At 44.7% G+C, this 15,802-nt stretch overlaps 1 long non-coding RNA gene across 1 annotated transcript; it reads right to left on the minus strand.

The window, feature by feature from the left end:
- Positions 1-13,039: 13,039 nt before the first annotated feature.
- On the minus strand, positions 13,040-15,360 carry LOC109783972 (uncharacterized). The gene is made up of 3 exons (XR_002237788.4): positions 14,988-15,360; positions 14,078-14,344; positions 13,040-13,997 (listed from the first exon to the last, which is right to left on the minus strand). It is a non-coding gene; the product is annotated as an uncharacterized lncRNA (long non-coding RNA).
- Between the last annotated feature and the right edge of the window lie 442 nt (positions 15,361-15,802).

Genomic DNA, 15,802 nt, shown 5'->3' on the forward strand with positions numbered 1-15,802 from the left:
GCCTCTTCTTGATTTCAATTTTTTCTCTAGTGTCAGCATAGAACAATAGGAGTGTTGTGTTAAATTTTGGAATTTTTGGGGTTCGCTTGGACATTTTTATACATTAATTGAGTTTTCAATGCTTTTATGTGCATAATTCAAATTTGAACTACATGCACATGCTCCAGTGCATATAAATTGGTTGAAAAATCAAATTTGTGTCCTTGGGTGCATGCTTAGGTCCCATGCAAGAAATGGGAATGAATTTCATACACCTTGCCACCGTCACTCGGCCGCAAACATTGAGATACCTGGTTTTTAAATTCTAGTAAATCCAAAACTCGCCTGACATTCATGAAACTTGGCATGCTATCATGGAGCGGCATCAACATGCCGTGGTAAATTTTTTGTCCCATTTGGGGCAAGTTTGGGCATAAGCTTCTCACAAACCAGAGCTTCTCGCAACAAGCCTGATGTTTTTGGTACGGAAAGTTTCACCTTTCACGATGAAACGATATCCGTTGCCTCTTCTTGATTTCATTTTTTCTCTAGTGTCAACATAGAACAACAGGAGTGTTGTGTTAAATTGGAATTTTTTGGGGTTCGTTTGGACATTTTTATACATTAATTGAGTTTTCAATGCTTTTATGTGCATAATTAACATTTGAAATACATGCACATGCTCCGGTACATATAAATTGGTTGAAAATCAAATTTGTGTCCTTCAGTGCATGCTTAGGTCCCACGCAAGAAATGGGAATGAATTTCAAACACCTTGCCACCATCACTCGGCCGCAAACATTAAGATACCTGGTTTTTAAATTCTAGTAAATCCAAAACTCGTCTGAAATTCATGAAACTTGGCATGCTATCATGGAGCGGCATCAACATGTCGTGGTAAAATTTTTGTCCCATTTGGGGCAGGTTTGGGCATAAGCTTCTCACAAACCAGAGCTTCTCACAACAAGCCTGATGTTTTCGGTAGGGAACGTTTCACCTTTGGGGACAAAATAATATCTGTTGCCTCTTCTTGATTTCAATTTTTTTCTCTAGTGTCAACATAGAACAACAGGAGTGTTGTGTTAAATTTTGGAATTTTTGGGGTTCGTTTGGACATTTTTAAACATTAATTAAGTTTTTGATGCTTTTATGTGCATAATTAAAATTTGAAATACATGCACATGCTCCAGTGCATATAAATTGGTTTAAAATCAAATATGTGTCCTTCGGTGCATGCTTTCCCATGCAAGAAATGGGAATGAATTTCAAACACCAGGGCACTGTTGATTGTCGGCAAAACGTTGAGATACTTTGTTTTTAAATTCTAGTAAATCCAAAACTCATCTGAAATTCATGAAACTTGGCATGCTATCATGGAATGGCACCCGACATGCTGTGGTATTTTTCATGTCCATTTTGAGAGAAGGCGCACTCGAATAACAGCCAACAAAGGAATTTTGAAAAAATAGCTGCCACTTTAATAACTCAAACATTTGTATAATTCAAATCGTGTGGGTTATGTTAACCATTCACGTGACGCCACGTGTCTTGGTTTTAATGGCTATAGGAGGTGCTGTGCGGACAGCTGCTTGACTAAACGGGAGGTGTGCGAGCGCAGTCTAGTGTGCAGGCTGGCCGAGAGGCGTGCAAGTTGTCCTCCAATGCGCAGGCTCACCGGGAAGCGTGCAAGCTGTACGCTGCGCAGGCTCATTGGGAAGCGAGCCCCATGACTTCCATGGCCGCCCGCTTTCCTCTCCATCAATGGCGCCCGAGTCGTTGTTTAATACGAGTAGCCTTACTGTTCGCCTCCTATTCCCCTCCCTCCCGCAGACCTCCACCAACGCCATGGCGCAGAATGATCATCTGCCACTAGTCTTCAAGTTCGGTGAAGTCGACTCCAAGCCGGAGGAGATAGAAAATAAGGAGGAATGGGGCCTCATGGACATGGCCCTGAACGAGCTGGCTGCGGCGGTTGCTGCCCCCGCTCCCGTCCCAGCTCCCATCCCCGCGCCTGCGCTAGCGACTATCCCCGTAGCATTGACGGGCTGGTCATCGAGCACTATCGCAGAGCTGGAAGCCGCGGGCGTCGGCGAGGTCTCCGCGGACCCGCGCGAGCTTGTGTACATGCCAGCGCTAGCGCCCGTGCCCGTGCGCGCCCCTCCACCCACCGCGGCGCCGGTCCCCGTGCGTTTGGCTGCACCTGCCACGCCCGTGCCCGTGCGCACACCCCCCCCTCAGCGGCATGGGACGCCGCCGTCAACCGCTACCTCTCAGCGGAGCCAGTTGCCGTCCTCCCGCGCCCCGCCCGTCGATTGCGCGATGACATGATGTTTGATTTACAAGTGAAGAACATTCTGTGCTGCCTTGAAGACTTCAACAAAGGCGTCCCGGAGGACGACAACAACAACGAGGGCACGGCACGCCGCCTCCGCCGCCGCCGGAAATATTTTTTTGGGTTTGATATTGTATCTCGAATTCACGATCATATGAATATAAATTCGCAGTGTGACTGAATGAAAGATATGGTTTGAACGAACTTGCATTTTTCTCTCTTAATGTACAGACTTATCAAGCGATTTTCTTTTGAAAATAACATCAATGGATTTTAAATATAAAACACTTATCGCAAACGTTTTAGTTAGAACACCCGTATGCAAACCGACAGCTTCCCCAGGAAGCCAAGGGAAAATGTTCCAAGCAGGATTTGTGCAGCTCTTGTTCGCAAAAGTTTTCGATAGAACACCCGTATGCAAAGTGAGAGCTACGGTCTTCCCCCTTAAGTCAAGGGAAAATTCGCAGCGCAGGATTTGTGCATCCCTTCAACGCAAACAGTTGTTTTGGATGACCCATGTGCAACCACGTACAAACAATTTGGTAAGATTTGCATCTGTCATATTGGGTATGTTGCCATTTGTCAAACTGGAAAGATTGACATTTGTTGATCTAGTAACATTGCCATTTGTCAACCTTGTAACACTGCAGTTTGTCAAAATATGCAGCTACAGCTTCAGGACGCTCACCTCGAACGCCCTTTGCCGCTCCAGATGACCCCTCTTGAAGCGGTGTTCTCCTCGTAGATCTCCTAATTCCTCACCTCTGAGGCGGCGCGTGCTATGGCCACGGCGGCGGTAAGGCTCTTTGCGTGCTCGACGATGCGCTCCTCCTCCTCCCGCAGGAACTCGGTGTAGCGCGCAAGGTCGCTGACGCACGTGCGGGCCTCCACCGCCGTCTCCCGCCTTCGGGTGGCGGTGGCGGAGCGGATGATGACCTCGGCACTCGAAGGTGGGCTAGCGGCCACGGCGGCCGACGACGGGGTGGCGGCCACGACCACCACCTCCCGCCTTCGGGCCGCGGTGGCGGAGCGGGTGATGGCCGGCAGTGGGGTGGCGGCCACGACTGCCACCTCCTGCCTTCGGGTCACGGCAGCGGAGCGGGCGATGCTCCTGGCTTTCGACGGTGGTGTGGCGGCAATGGCAGCCGGCAACAGATGCCGACGGGCAGCGGCGGCGGAGCGTGTGGTGGGTGTTCCATGCACACCCAACAGGGACACCACGCGCACTACACTACGCCGGGGACTGCACCGCGCCGTGGTGTAGCCTCCCAGCTGGAGCTGTCCTCTGATCACAGTGGAGTGGCTGAGCGACGACGACGGACCGGTGCCTTTGGCGATTGTGGGAGAAGCAGACGAGATAAGCTACAGGGAGGGAGGGGAAAATGCGACGTAGGACTCACCGGCCGTGAGGGTTTATATAGCAGGCTGGTAAGCATTGGGATTTTGGGGGATTTCATCGAGTCGGTGGGAATCTTGCGCGGGAACCTGCGAGGTTGCGCGGGAACGGGCTAACCGACTATTCATTGGCGCCACTTCGATCCACCGTTTGGCCAGAAGAACGCCCCCGCGCGCTGCGCAAGCTTGCGCTGAAAGCCGTCTGCGACAGCAAGGTGACAAGACGTGCGAGAGGAGGACGAAAGGCCACGTACACATACGGTTAATACAAAAAAAACATTTGCGGTTTAATTACCTACTATACCCCTGTCCTGGTTTATAAGTAGAATTTAACTAATAAAATACGAATGCATGTCGCCAAAGATTGTATAGTTGGATTCGTATTTGAACATAGTTTCCAATTATATAATTTTTATAACATGCATTAACATTTGGTTGGTTAAATTTAAGGGAAAAGTATGGCGCAGAATATAAAGGGGACTATAGACCAAGACGGAGGTAGTAGCACACGACCGCTCTCTATGCAGCGACACAACTGTCGGCCGACTTGTAGGCGACCATTTCCTGCATGTTCAACTGCTATATGCATGTGGTTGCTTGCGGTTGAGGCGGCCACGGCCAGCTCTGCTCGCGTCCCGCCGCGCGCGCTCTGTTCTCGCGGCCCTCTGGGTGCTCTGCTATCGTCCTTCCACGCGTGCTGCCAGTGTTTGGGGCCGGGGCACGATCATGCATGTTCGTGTGCATGCGGTTGCGCCGGGCGCGGCATGACGATGCAGTTACGCGCTGCAAAAACTGCCATGCGGACGCGCCGAGAATCCAGGCCGCCCGACCCCCTTTTATTCCTGCGACCATTTACCTTCACCTCTCGCGTCACACGACACAATAAGAACACCCACGACGACACATACATAGAGGACACCCAGCGGTTCCAATAGTGCTCACCGTGGCTCCACTGGCGCTCCCAGCGGCCGACGACGACAACGGCGGGCAGTTCACCACACATCACGTAGTAGACACCCACGTGAGGGGGAAGGCCCTCTGGTGGTGTACAAGAACGATCCGGACTCGATGGAGAACCCCATTCAAACTATGGAGCAGTTCCTTGCCGGGGACAAGTACCAAGTGGTCGGCTTCGACCTCGAGTACACCATCGGTCGTGTCGGGCACGATCAGAAGGTTGTCGTCGCCCAGTTGTGCGTGCAAGATGAGGTCCTCGTCTACCACTACCACCTGACCACAAGGCCTTGCGAGCGTTTCTCCAGGTTTATCAACAGCTCCGACTATAGTTTCGTTACGGTGGACACCACCAACGATCTAAAAGCGCTCAAGGTTTCGGGCTTGAAATGCCCGAATCTTGTCAACATCCAGCACCACTACAAGGTATGGGGCAGTGACAACAACAAGCTAAACTCCCTGGTTGACCTCGCCTCAGCCATCATCGACCCCTACTACATGAAGATGAAGGATGATAGCAAGAAGGACAAGATCGCCTGGCACAGTGTTTGGCATGCGAGACTGGATGAACAACACGTCAAGTACGCGGCCAAGGACGCGTACACAAGCTAAGAGATGTACAGGCGGATCGTTGACATGAGGAAGTGTCTTGTTCCTGCCCCAGATGAGGGATTGAGCCACAGAGCAGTGGCGGGAGTGTCACAAGAAGTAGATGACTAGACGATCGTTTCTCCTACTTTAGAATGCACGCAATATATTGAGGTGTGTGCGAATAATCTGTATATTCACTTATGTAATTAGATGTTTATTTTAGTTTTATATATATATATACATGTTATTCTTCTATAGACAGAGCAAATCACACGGCTTATTAGCAGCAATCGTCTATGTTATTATTGGTCTTCGCACACATTTCTGATTACGGACATGTTTGCCGCGTATCACACACATCTTGTTCAGTTGAACCGTTTCCATTGTGTTGCCTAATCACACACAGTTCATCCTAGTGAACTGTATGCCGTATATCGCACACACCCTCATCTGGCTGCCCGTTTCTGTTGTTCTGCATCATCGCAAATAGTTCTTCTAGACTAACCGTTTTCCACTCATCGCACACGCAAATCTAATATGAACCGTGTTTGATGTCACCGCCATCGCAAATGTTTTGCACCTTTTTTGATGTTTTTTTACACCACCGTTTGCAATTATTGCATCGCACATAGTTTTGTCGAAGGGTCTCTGATTCGACAGTCGCATTTGGACCATCTTGCAGTAGTGCAAGGTATTGCATTTCCCGCGGAAATGGAACCATTCAGATTAACAAGTTTTGGCTTGTCGTGGCAATGCATCCGTATTGGCAAATTGGAGACACTATTCTACTCATGCTCTACCAAGGCATAGGAGGGCTCTTCCTTTTCATTGACGAGATGCCGAGTCGCCGTGATCAAGCTGCTTCCAGCGGATTGTTGTGGTTGTTGGCCCTCAGCCTCTTAAAATGTGCTAGTTGATACTATGTTAAGTATGTAGATATGGACCAAATGGTTGTTGGCCCTCAGCCTTTTAAAATGTGATAGTTGTTACTATGTTAAGTATGTAGATATGGACCATATGGTTGTCAAAACCGTGTTACGAAGATCCTCCTTTTGTCGAATAGTGTAACCACTATATATATGTTACTCAAATGTTGTTAGCCAAGTTCTTAAATTTTCATGGAAAGTATTAGTATCGTACACTGTTCATTGAGTTTAAGTGTGTGCTCGATGTCCAGAAGGCATTTGCATATTAAATGTCCATATTGCAAATTCACACACGTGTTAACATAAGGAAACGGTAACTTACTAATCATCGCACACGAGTAATCATAGACGCATCGTGTGCGATACTCCTAGCCACCTCAAGCAACTAGTTTGCAATTTTCAAATTTTTTTGTACACACAGAATCGCACACGAATTAACTGTAGTAACCGTAGCAAACAGTTCATCTGAGTGAACTGTATGGCGTATATCGCACACACCTTGATATGGCTGCCTGTTTCTGTTGTTCTATCTCATCGCAAACATTTCGGATGGATCAACCGTGTGCCCTGCATCGCACACGCAACTAAAATAGGAACCGTGTTTGATGGCTTGATCATCGCAAACATTTTGCATCTTTTTTGACGGGTTTTTTACATCACCGTTTGCGATTAATGCATCGCACATAGTTTCGTCAAAGGGTCTCTAATCGTAGTGTCGCGTTAGCAGCATCTTGCAGTAGTGGAGCGCCCCCGTGGCATGATTCCGCCCACAGATTTGGCCGGAATTGCCGGGGCGGACGGGCGGAACCAATGGCGGGTTGCGATGCAAGGAGGTGGAGAAAGGGCGCGGGCTGAAATGTCCCTCCCGCCAACCGCTTTCCTGGGATACGGGGCACCGTAGGGGCGAGGCGGAAACCTGCATATTCACGGGTTCAGGATGGGATTTTGCCGCACCCCTCAAAAATATTTACGAGTCGGACAGGTTTGCGGGGTCTGCTCAGGCAACATTTTCCGCGTCGACCCGTATTTTGGCGGTTATTTTGCGGATCGCAGCTTTATACGAGGTCTGCTAGAGATGCTCTTAGTCTTAGTAATTGTGTTGTTTAGATTTTTTTACTAAAGCCATGACTACAGGGCTTCTAGTATCTATGGTAGGCTTATATCTCCATATGACACTACTTTTATTCAAGGCAAATTTATTCTTGAGAGTGTGGGGTCCCATGAGTTCATTCATGAGTCCATAGGACTGGCTATAGTTGTTTGATCTTAAAACTTGATCATTAGAAGCCTATGAAAGAGTGAGCTAGGATTTCCTTGTGGAAATGCTCACATATAGAGGTTTTGGGAGTAAATGGATTGGGTGGATTTGTATTACCCTCTTTCAAAGTTATTTTTGTGTGACAATTAATGATATTAATGGACCTTATTTTGTTGGAGGTAAAGGTTTCAAACAAGGGGATCCTCTTTCTCCTCCGCTTTTCAGTTTGGTTGCTGATACATTTTGTACTATGATGATCAAAGCTGCTAATCATGATTTAATTACTAGTCTACTCCGACACCTCATACCTGGGAGTGTGATTTGTTTGCAATATGTTGATGACACTATCCTATTCCTCCAAGCCTCTATTGAGTAGGCCAGAAATAAAAAAAGATTTTGTCTTGTATTAAAATATTTCCGGTATGAAAATTAATTTTCGTAAAAGTGATCTCCATATCCTAGAAGATGATGTTGCCAATGATTATGCACAAATCTTCTGTTATCAGATTGAGGCTTTGCCCTGTAAATATTTAGGTGTTGCTATGCAATACAAAAAGTTAAAGAGGAAATATGCCCAACATATTATTCATAGGATCATAAAAAATATTTCTGGTTGGCTTGGTAAAAACCTTTCTTATAGGGGTAAACTCATATTGCTTACTACATGCATTGCCGACATCCCTACTCACCTCATGTCTATGATTAAATTCGCTAAATGGGCGATTGAATAAATTACTTCTCAAATGGCACAATTTTTCTGGGGTAATTTAGGTGATGATCACTAATATCATTTTGCTAATTGGGGGCTTGTGTCGAGGAAGAAGGATTTCGGTGGGCTTGCGGTTCCTAATCAATGGGATTTTAATATGGCTATGCTTGCTTCCTAGGGAAAAAGATATTTTGATGTCGCCCTAATGACAAGAAAACCCAGGTCGATTTTAAATATAATAATACAAATCCAAACCTGCTTTGGTCTAAAACTGGGGTTTGTTCTCCTTTTTGGAAAGGTGTGACTTGAGCATTATCTACTGCCAAAGTTTTCTATTGTTGGAATCTTGGGAATGGTCATAAGATTGCCTTTTGGAATGACATTTGGTATCGTGATTGTTCGGTTAAAACTATTTTTTGGGGACCTACTTTCGATTTGCCAACAACATGATGATACTGTTAGCCAAGTTTGGGATGGGGCTGAGCTGAAACTTACCTTTAGAAGATGTGTGGATGCGCAATTAATTTCCATATGGTTTGACCTGACTGATTGCATTAAGAGAGTTGCTTTTACATCTAAGGATGATGCTCCTATTTGGTTACTTTAGTCATCTAGTATTTATTCAGTTAAATCATTTTATAAGATGATCAATTTTGGGGAATCAATCATGATCTTCGAGACTGCATTTGAAATCTTGAAACTCCTCCAAATATTCATGTCTTTTTGTGGCTTATATATAACAATGCAAGTATGACTAGAGCCAACTTAGCTAAGATATGCCATGTGGTTAATCCTACATATGTATTATGTAGTGAATTGGAATGCATTCAACATTTGTTTTTTGAATATATTGTAGCTATCAAAACTTGGGAGACTATTGTGGGAATCCTGGATATACATATTTCTAATTGATTTGATGACCTTGTTATTTTTTGTAAGAGGAGGAAGAATGTTGTTGTTATCAACTTGATTACATCTGCTACTTTGTGGAGCTTATGGTTGATGCGAAATGAATTTGCTTTCAGATCTAGTCTTGTAGAAGTCTGAAGTGTTATCTATGCATGTGATGACCCACAAGTATAGGGGATCCCAATAGCCTTCGAGGGTAGTATTTCACCCAAATTTATTGATTGGACACAAGGGGAGCCAAAGAATACTTATAAGCCTTAGCATTTGAGTTGTCAATTCAACCACACCCGATAAGTCACTTCCTTGTAGCAATTTATTAGCAGTATAGTAATATGATAGCAATGATAGCGGTAGTAATAGTACTAATGGTAACAGTGGTAGTAATAGCAGTTTGTACCAATTGGAATAGCACCATTAGTAGCAACTTGAGCAAAGACAATATTACAAAAGCATAGGCATGGAGTGATGATGGATATTTGGGTCAAATTTAGTATGTAACAACCACAACCTAGAGCGATGCACAATAGCTCCAATTCATCAATCATATGTAGGCATGTTTTCTGTATATAGTCATCCATACTTGCAGTAAGAACTTGCATCACATCTTTTGTCCTACCCTCCCATGGCAGCGGGGTCCTAATCGCAACTAAGGGTAATTAAGGCACTCCTTTTAATAGAGAACAGGAATAAAGCATTATCACATAGTGAATACATGAACTCCTCAAATTACAGTCATTCCCAAAGAGTGTCCCGATTATTGTCACCTTTGGATCTACGGTTCAGAACAATAACAGGTGCATATAACTTGCATAGGATCAAGAACTCAAATATATTCATGAAGACATAATAGGTTCAGATCTGAAATCATGGCACTCGGTTCCTAGTGACAAGCATTAAGCATAGCAAAGTCATAGCAACATCAATCTTAGAACATAGTGAATACTAGGGATCAAGCCCTAACAAATTGACTCAATTACATAAGAAATTTCATCCATCTCCATCTACCTCCAAGATGCCTACAAAGGAATTACTCACTATGATGGTGAGCATCATGAGATTTTTGATAGAGAAGGGTTGGTGATGACGACGATGATGAATCCCTCTCCCCGGAGCCCCGAATGGACTCCAGACCAGGCCTCTCGATGAAGACCAGGAGGTGGCGGCGGCTCTGTATCGTAAAACGCAATGATTCTTTCTCTCTTAATTATTTTCTCAGTGAGATGGTATATGTGGTCTTGGAATTAGGTGAGATGGCCGCTCATGGGACCCACAAGGCAGCATGGCATGCCCTAGGGGGTGGGCGCGCCCCCTGCCTTGTGGGCTGCTGGTGGTCCCCCTCTGGTAGATATTTGCACTAGTATTTTTCATATATTCCATAAAAAACTTCGTAAAAAACTTCATAAAGTTTCGTCCAATTATGAGAACTTCTATTTCTGCACACAAATAACTCCAAGGTAGTTCTACTGAAAACAGCGTCAGTCCGGGTTAGTTTCATTCAAATCATGGAAATTAGAGTCCAAAACAAGAGCAAAAGTGTTTGGAAAAGAAGATACGTTGGAGATGTTTCAAAATGATAGGCTCTTTTGTGCGTCAATGGAAGGTGCTTTGCGGCAATGTCAAGCTTCACTCCTACTTAAGTGTCTCTCACTATTAGATCATCACCAAGGGGAGCTCCTTATGATAGCTTGGATTGGTTATATGATAGGCAGCTCTTCTAGTGGCTAGCTTTGTGCACTACTTTATGTGTTATCTCTTTCTTCCCTCCTGTTTGATTGCCTATCCGATTGTTGCCGGTTTCGGTTTAAAAACGTTGTAATAATTCAGTTGCAGCTACCTCTAGTTGTGTCTGGAGAGTTACCTGTGGCTAGACCTGGCTCTGAGGATAAGTCATTTCTGGAGTTAAGTCATCTCTGGAGTTAAGTCAGCTCTAGAGATAAGTCAGCTCTGGAGTTAAGTCAGCTTTGGAGTTAAGTCGGCCTGAAGATAAGTCTCTCGAGACATGTTGGCTCTAAGGTCATGACCCCACATGCTACAGTCATGACCCGACCTGCTTAGGACCCGGCCTGCTACAGGATCTGGACCTAGTGTGAAGTTCCGTCCATAAGGAGTCCAAATACAAGAGGGAGACCCCCAACTTGGAAGGCACAAAAGACTTAGAGGACTTAGAGTAGGACTTCGACTGCTGGTATAACTCGGAATCTCTTGTAACCCCAAGGACTCAGCTATTATATAAAGGGAGTCTCTGGGTCATCAGAAGGGAGAGTTTTTAGACAGACAAGTCTCGAGACAGATGTTTTGATAGGTCTCGAGACAAATGTTTTGATAAGTCTTGAGATAGATGTTTTGATAGCTCTCGAGACAGAGGTAGCGAAATATCGCCCTTGTAATCGAGACCACCACAATCAATAATAATCAAGCAGGATGTAGGCTTTTACCTCCACCATGAGGGGCTGAACCTGGGTAAATCCGTGACTCTCGGTTCCAATCAACCCTGTCCAAGCAACCACCTAGTTGCGATGGCCTCAAGACTTAGTCCTTTCATGAGGACATTGGCCGTGAGAAAACCACGACTGTTGTGGATATGGGATAGGGGTGCCCTCATGGAGGTAGATCGTGGCCCAACATGTGGGTGGTCCAATAGGCCCTCGGGGCGGATTTATTCTCTCGCAGAAAACAGACTCAAGATAGATGCACTCCTTAGGCCCCCCTAGAGTTAGCACCGTCGGATCGAGATCAAATTTTGAAGGGTTGTTGATATGAGAATTCCAGAGCAGATGTACAGTTGGATCTTCCAAAAGATGTCTGAGATGAGTGTTGGACTCATCGGCCTGAACTCGCGCAACTTCTGCTCTGATCCAACAGTGCCTCAGTATATCGGTGATTCCCAGAGATTCCGACATTGAGTCGCGGTGAAATATTACGGGGTCATTGTAGACTCAATTCTTCACAATTCCACTGAAGGAATCATTGAAACGACGCTCAAGGAGGTGGTGAGAATGAAAATGGGTCTGTTGTCAAGAAATTTTGCATGATCGCATGAGGCAATGTTGACATTGAGCCCCCGAGCTCCATGGACCAAACTTTCTTTGATCTTGGTTGAGATCGAAGTAGATGTTGATGAATATGCCCATCGACCCATGATAGATCCAACATGGAGCGTAGTCCTCTACCTAGCCGAGGCGAGTTATGTCTACTACGCAACCTTTCTTCTTATAGACTCGTGTTGGGCCTCCAAGCGCAGAGTTTTGTAGGACAGTAGCGATTTTCCCTGAAGTGGATGACCTAAGGTTTATCAATCCGTGGGAGGCGTATGATGAAGATGGTCTCTCTCAAACAACCCTGCAACCAAATAGAAGAAATCTCTTGTGTCAACAACACACCCAATACAATGGCAAATTGTATAGGTGCACTAGTTCGGCGAAGAGATGGTGATACTAGTGTAGTATGGATAGTAGATATAAGTTTTTGTAATCTGAAAATATAAAAACAGTGAGGTAGCAAGTGATAAAAGTGAGCACAAACGGTGTTGCAATGCTTGAAAACAAGGCTTAGGGTTCATACTTTCACTAGTGCAAAATCTCTCAACAACGATAACATAATTGGATCATATAACAATCCCTCAACGTGCAACAAAGAATCACTCCAAAGTTCCTATCGCAGAACACAAGATGAAATTGTTTGTAGGGTACGAAACCACCTCAAAGTTATTTTTTCTGATCAATCTTTTGAGCTATTCCTATAAGTGTCACAAACAGCCCTATACTTTTATGATCCATGCAGTAGGCCTCTCTCTAATTTTTGGCGCGAGAAGATTCAGAGTATAGAGAAACAAGCAAGTTCGTTGGACCCTTCTGTTCGTTTGTTGGTGAGTAGCAGCAGTCCGTTGGATGGGATGAAAAGTGAATGAATGGTTGATTTTGGCCCGTACGGCAGTTCTGCCGTGCGTGAAGGCACTGCAGACGAGCCGCGTCCCTGGGGAAGGGTCCGACCACTTTGGGTCTATTGTACGCAGCCTTTTCCTACATTTCTGCAAGAGGCTGTTTCCAAGACTTGAACCCGTGACCTCATGATCACAAAAGTTTAAAATTTCTGCAGTCTATAAAATATAGTAAACCAAAAGTTTTCTAACGAGTGCACTTGCGTGGAGTTCCCTGGTGAACTTCTAGGCTGACATTGATTCTCCGGTTTTCTTTACACAACCAACTTTCTGTTTTTTTATAAGCGAACTGATGGAAAATTTGATGGTGCACTTCTGTATTTTATTCAAGGTGAACTGATGCACTTGCAAAGTTGACTTATTATGTTCCTTTTTCCTACTGAATTGATGTTTGTTCACAAAATTAAAAGATTAAAGGTGTGAACATTCAGTACATTTGTACCTTCGCTAGTGCCGCACTAGAACTGACATGATAAGTTAAGTTATAGTGATCCATCAATAATAGGTCAAACCCTCCTTTATGCTTTGAGTGCACTAGAACAGAGAACAAACCGATGCTCTATCAAAAGTTCAACCAGGCCAAAATTTGAAACTGGCCAAACCAGTAGTTGACAGGCAACACTCATTGTTCTCTAACACTCACAGAATACACATAGAACACACACACTTAAGTTCAGAGAACCATCCCATTTATGTTCAGAGAATAAATGCATTTAAGCTCAAAGAAAAAATGTGTTTAGGTTCAGAGAACAAAACAATCTTTAGTGTGATTTTCTACGTATGGATAATCGCAGAAGCAACATAGTTGGACTGAAGCTCTAAATTTTGTAGAACTTACAAAAAAATGTGCAGGTGGGGTTATGCTGCTGCTAGTTACTAAAACAAATGGCAGAGGATGAACAAGGGACTCACACCATACCGCGATGGCACGAGGAAGCTGCTGACCGTAGCATCTCCTTTCCTTCTCAGTATAATGTCTTTGAACCTTGTACAAGGGCGGCATTGTACTGCACAGGAGGCGGCGAGGGCTGAGCATCAAGTGGTAATTAAGGAAGGCTACCAAACAAACGGAAGTAGCATTTTTTACATGACGGGTAGTGGTAGGTATTGGTTCATTGCTTTTGCCATCCAGTGGTGTCAACAAGGATGTTGTAGCTCTTGTCCTTGATGGGCGCCTGGTTATCGTCGAAGAGCTTGAGGAGGCGCTTCAGGACTGGCCAAACATGCTAATTGAAGAAGCTAAGAGGCTTCATGGCCTCTAGTTCCTTTCTAGTAGCATTAGCATTATTGGAAACCATGGCCTTTAATGAAATGGTTCAGGGATCACTCTCAGTCAGCCCCATTGCTACTTGTGCTGCAGACAACATGAATATAAAGCAGATGGTGACTCATCGATTTTTCTTTATGATATATAGAAACTTACAGAATTTTGAAACTTGCACTGACGATATTTAGGTGATATATCTAAACTTTACAGAATTTTGAAGAAACTCGCTGCAAATCATTACTTATTTAGCTGATATATTTGAAGTTACAGAATTTTGAAACTTGCACTGACGATATTTCTGCACACACACCAACTATTCTGTGATTTTAGCAATGCCACTAAACTATTTTTACTTCACTGAAATCTTAACACTTGATGGGCTAAATATAAAAAAACTACCGATTATTACAATATCAGCGGAAGTTCTCTGTTAGAGACTAAAAGAGACAGACCAGAAATTTAGATCATAACAGAAATGCATTTACTGGGTTTTTTTTGTAGGGTGGACTTATGTTCCTTTCTACATAGCACTAAACTATTGAAAGTTTGAAATTTGAACTTTTGTTCTTAAGTACCAATACTACATAACACATAAATCCAATTTGTTTACGTGTATCAATAATTTTGTTCTTTAAGTTTCTGCACTTTTTTTTGCTATAACGACTATAATCATTTCTGTACCCCTGCCAATGATATTTTTGAACTTCAATTATAAACAAAAAACACATACTATAATTTAGATTGTCAATTCACATAGGGGTCTTCTTCGGGGTAGCCTGGTTGCGGAAACAGCAGCAGCAACCATGGAGGCCTTAGACTGGACTAGGCCGTACTGCAGCAGCGCCAGCTCCACGAAAAAAAGACCGTGCTCTCCATCTAGACAAATACATCCAAGAGAAGACAAGAGAAACATCAGCACATAGACTCACTGCTTTGGCAAAATGGCAAATACGTACTACATCTGCAGAATTTGTAAAAATCTGGTGTTCCTTTTACCTCCTTGTCTCTCTTCTTATCTCAGAGGAGGACGCGGCCTTGGCGAATCATACGAGGAAGACGTAAGCAGGCATCGCTGCCGGCAATACTTGGCGCACCGGAGAACCTGCACTGAAGGTGCCTTTAAGCATAAAAAGGCAAAGTGACTACGCGAGGGACAAAATAGAAAGAGTGTGTATGTAAAGATTATAGGAAACATGTGCATTTAAGCATCTTCGCAAAAGCTTGGTACAAATAAAGCATAGGAGTAGGAAGAGAGAGATGGATACCTCCTCGCAGGCGTCCGCGTACTTGACCTTGAGGCACGAACTGGGGTTCAGCCTAGCTGCTGCATCCTCGTGCTGGTGCCGTTGAGCAGGTATGGAACTTCGGCGATGTACAGGAGCTCATCGCTGCAGCAGGATATCAAGCCTGGGAGGGCACGAGCGGCTTCAGTGAGAGGAAGGAGTGTGGCAGGGGTCACGGTGCGCAGGAGGCCGGTGACGGAGCACGCAGTGACACAAATGGCCATGGTTGCAACACACGCAGTGACGCAGGTGTCCGAACTGA

The sequence above is a fragment of the Aegilops tauschii genome, chromosome 1, assembly GCF_002575655.3.
Source record: "Aegilops tauschii subsp. strangulata cultivar AL8/78 chromosome 1, Aet v6.0, whole genome shotgun sequence".
Taxonomy (NCBI): Eukaryota; Viridiplantae; Streptophyta; class Magnoliopsida; order Poales; family Poaceae; genus Aegilops; species Aegilops tauschii.